General features: G+C 50.8%; 1 protein-coding gene across 10 annotated transcripts in view; it reads right to left on the reverse strand.

The window, feature by feature from the left end:
• The window catches only part of MELK (maternal embryonic leucine zipper kinase), a 110,011-nt gene extending 106,478 nt beyond the window's left edge, over nt 1–3,533 (reverse strand). For 8 of the 10 annotated variants that reach the window (XM_025360516.1, XM_025360512.1, XM_025360514.1 and 5 more), the window contains exon 1: nt 3,391–3,533. The gene's annotated coding sequence lies outside the window, so the exon portion shown is untranslated. Of the gene's footprint in view, nt 1–3,199 lie in introns of all 10 variants that reach the window. The other 2 variants (XM_025360515.1, XM_025360507.1) reach the window with 2 other exon arrangements.
• Between the last annotated feature and the right edge of the window lie 974 nt (nt 3,534–4,507).

Consider the following 4,507-nt stretch of genomic DNA (forward strand, 5'->3'; position numbering starts at 1 on the left):
AAAAAAAAAAAAAAAAAAAAAAAAAAAAAAAAAAGAGTGTCATAATAGGCCGGGCGCGGTGGCTCAAGCCTGTAATCCCAGCACTTTGGGAGGCCGAGACGGGCGGATCACAAGGTCAGGAGATCAAGACCATCCTGGCTAACACGGTGGAACCCCGTCTCTACTAAAAAAAATACAAGAAAATTAGCCGGGCGCGGTGGCGGCGCCTGTAGTCCCAGCTACTCGGGAGGCTGAGGCAGGAGAATGGCGGGAACCCGGGGGGCGGAGCTTGCAGTGAGCCGAGATCGCGCCACTGCACTCCAGCCTGGGCGACAGAGCAAGACTCCGTCTCAAAAAAAAAAAAAAAAAAAAGAGTGTCATAATTGGGCCGGGCGCGGTGGCTCAAGCCTGTAATCCCAGCACTTTGGGAGGCCGAGACGGGCGGATCACGAGGTCAGGAGATCGAGACCATCCTGGCTAACACAGTGAAACCCCGTCTCTACTAAAAATACAAAAACTTAGCCGGGCGAGGTGGCAGGCGCCTGTAGTCCCAGCTACTCGGGAGGCTGAGGCAGGAGAATGGCGTGAACCCGGGAGGCGGAGCTTGCAGTGAGCTGAGATCCGGCCACTGCACTCCAGCCTGGGTGACAGAGCCAGACTCCGTCTCAAAAAAAAAAAAAAAGAGTGTCATAATTAACTTAATAGACTTCTCCCTAAAGAGTTATAAACATCCCAGTCATGGCCTCTGGAAAACTACCAGAGATGGGCTAGCTGTCCATTTAACAAGTAAGGTAAGACTGAAGCCATGTGCTTTTTTTTTTCCTTTCTTTCTTCCATTTTCTCTATCTACGCCCTTCTCTCAAATTACACCATGTCTTTGGATGAGTAATACCAATGTGGGCCTAGATTATATCTACTGAATCCAGGGAATATCGTTGTGGATGCTATATGAGAAAACTGGTGCTTACATTACAAACTGCTACACTAATCGCAGATTATACTTGATTTGTAAATCTTTGTGAATGTGGAGCTGGTTCTAAATGTTCTTATGTGCCTTGTTTATCCTCTAGAGTTTGTTAATATAGAATACAGAAAAGCCTTGTGAACAGAGTTACCCAACTTTGTAGCTGCTGAAGGAGGTATATATCAGTCAATGTGGAAGACAGTCTCTCAACTGTGAATAATGAAGAAGGAAATTAGACCCCAATCAGACACCTGAGTGCCCTTCTGGGCTTGACTAAATAGATAGAAGAATTGGGGGTATATGTAACTGGGTTTTTTTGAGACGGAGTCTCTGTCGCCCAGGATGGAGTGCAGTGGCATAATAATCTCGGCTCACTGCAACCTCCACCCTCCGAGTTCAAGCAATTCTCCTGCCTCAGCCTCCCGAGTAGCTAGGATTACAGGCGTGTGCCACCATGCCCGGCTAATTTTTTGTATTTTTAGTAGAGACAGGGTTTCACCATCTTAGCCAGGCTGGTCTTGAACTCCTGACCTCATGAGCCACCTGCCTCGGCCTCCCAAAGTACTGGGATTACAGGCGTGAGCCACCATGCCCGGCCTATAATTGGGGTCTTTAAACTTCTCTGAAGAGCAAGGAATTGGGATAATGAGAAGACGTTTATGGTTAAATTTTAAAGGATAGCAACAAATCGGGGGCATTTTCTAACAGTATTATTTGGGCTAGTCTATTACTTGCCACATAATACATTTACCTTATCCTCAGAGCTTGGAAAGACACTGATGCTGAGGATAATTTCAAAGAGGAAGTAGAATACAGAATGATTTTTTTGGGTTTTGTTTGTCTGTTTATTTGCTTGAGACAGGGTCTCCTTCTGTCACCTAGGCTGGAGTGCAGTAGCTTGATCTCGGCTCACAGCAACCTCCGCCTCCTCCTGGGTTCCAGCGATTCTCGTGCCTCAGCCTCCGAAGTCGCTGGGATTACAGGCATGCGCCACCATGCCCGGCTAATTTGTGTGTGTGTGTGTGTGTGTGTGTTTTTAGTAGAGACGGGGTTTCGCCATGTTGGCCAGGCTGGTCTAGAACTCCTGGTCTCAAGTGATCCGCCCGCCTCGGCCTCCCCAAGTGCTGGGATTACAGGCGTGAGCCACCACGCGGGGCTCAGAATGGTTTATAATGTGGCCTTGCAACACATTTAATTAGCATCCTGCCCTGCTCCCTTGCAAAGGCTTCTGGGAGCACCAACAATGAGGCACTCATTGGAATGGATTTGCCCATCTAGTTGGTCCACACTAGTTACACAGAAAGGGCAGACCCTCCGGCGAAAAAAGCCCACGAAGGCCCAGTAAGGGCTTTTCTGACTTTTCTGATTTTCTAATTTCTCCCAGACTCCATGGGAAACAGAAACCAAAATACAAACCAAAGTTAGGAACACTGGCCTCTAAGCAACAATCCAGGCTCCTGATACTCACCTCATTCCACTAACGAAGGAGAAATACCAAAGGTAATTACTCGCCCTAAGTACTAGGGGCCTAATCCCTCTCTTGGGCAGCCTTTCCTGAGTCTACCCCTTCCAGCTCCCCCACCCTACACCAGGTTTCTTGGTGGGAGCAACCCTGCTGCTCCTATTACTGATACAGCATTCGGTGCAAATTCCCCTTTTAGGCCGGGCGCGGTGGCTCACGCCTGTAATCCCAGCACTTTGGGAGGCCAAGGTGGGCGAATCACCTGAGGACACGAGTTGGAGACCAGCCTGGCCAACGTGGTGAAACCCCGTCTCTACTAAAACTACAAAAATGAGCAGGGCGTGGTGGCGCATGCCTGTAATTCCAGCTACTCGGGAGGCTGAGGCAGGAGAATCGCTTGAACCCGAGAGGCGGAGGTTGCGGTGAGCCGAGATCGTACCATTGCACTCCAGCCTGGACAACAAGAGTTAAACTCCATCTCGAAGAACAAGAAAAAAAATTCCCCTTTAGTGTGCGCCTCTGACGCCACTACTTTGGGGAGATGATAGGAGAGGATGGATTTGGACTCTGAAAAGGTAGTGATAACACATCTCCTTTTTTACTGGATTGCCCCAGGAAACTGAGTTGTATAAACAGAAAAAACTCGAAACTGTTCTGTGAACTTTTTTAGCGGAGAAGAGTCACGGACACTGGAAATGGGAATTCACATCTATCGCAGCCTCCTAGGTGGCAAACGCTTGGCCTGAACACTTCAATAACCCTGTTAAGTAGACACGGTCATTATCCCCACTTACGGAGGAGAAAAACGCGGGTCGGAAAGGTTAAATATCTTATCCAGGGAACAGGGCTGGTAAAGCGCGGGGCTCCGATGAAATCCTCCAGTCTCCCGAGAGCCAGGAGCAAATCGGGCTTGGGCCGCTGCGCCCTGCACAGCCCAGACCCCAGCCCTCACCTGCGACTCCGGCGGGCAGGCGGGAAAACTGACCTGAGGGGTGGAGGGCACGGCGGGGCGGCGCCCAACAAGACAGGAGCGCGCTGTCCTGACAGAAGTGGCTGGTACAGCGTTCCTAGGAATCTTTTCGATCGCAGGGTTGTGGCCGCTTCCGCCCGCCAAGGGAATCAAATCTCCCGGGCCGGAAGGGGCGGGGCGGGGGGGGGGGCAGCCGGGGCGCGCGCGGCACCGGATCCCAGGGAAGCGGACGCGCACGGCAGGCGGGGGCGCGCACAGTGCGGGGAGGTTCTCACTTGGGCAACGGTAGGGGGTAGCTGTGGAGCCCTGAAAGGGATGGCCGTGAGGTCCACTGGGCTGCGAGGGGTGACTTGAGGCCTTGGTCTTGCCCCGGACTTGAGGCCTTGGTCTTGCCCCGGACTTGAGGCCTTGGTCTTGCCCCGGAGGGCACGTGATGATTTTCCGTGTGGCGTAGGTATGTCAAGTCTCCACATAACCCAACTTTCTCACGTTCTCTTCCTATAATTGACGTGCCCTCTGGCAGTCACAGTTCTCATTTTCGTTCTCCCTTGCCCACTGGCCGTTCTCCCGCCCAACAAAGACAGGAATACCTCCCCCTCTCCAAAATGTGTTCCCACGAGGAATAAAAACTCCGATAACTGAGACTACAGACACGCGCCACCACGCCTGGCTAAATTATTTGTGGGTAGAGACGGGATCTCGCTATGTTGGCCAGGCTGGTCTCAAACTCCTGGCCTCAAGCGATCCTCCCGCCTCGGCTTCCCAAAGTGCTGGGATTACAGGTGTGAGCCACTATATCCGGCCCAGAAAATCTTTAGACAAATTAAACTTTACAGAGTTGAATTGACCAAAGAATGAGTCCAGAATCCAGCCATCCCCGGAACCAAAATAGGTTCAGAGTGACTCGGGCTGCCATATCTTCAAATAACATTTATGGACAGAAAAAGGAAAATGACTTACAGAAATGGCAGTCGAGTATGGAAACAGCGGGACTGGTTGCAACTCAACCTCTGACTATTTTGAGCACTGTTTAAACAGTTGGCTACCTGTGATTGGCCAAAAATCCGCTGCTGTGATTGAGACTCGCTACTCGTTACAAGAAAGGTTACAGTTTCTTTACACAATTCACTAT

This window comes from Theropithecus gelada, chromosome 15 (genome assembly GCF_003255815.1).
Source record: "Theropithecus gelada isolate Dixy chromosome 15, Tgel_1.0, whole genome shotgun sequence".
Lineage (NCBI taxonomy): Eukaryota > Metazoa > Chordata > Mammalia > Primates > Cercopithecidae > Theropithecus > Theropithecus gelada.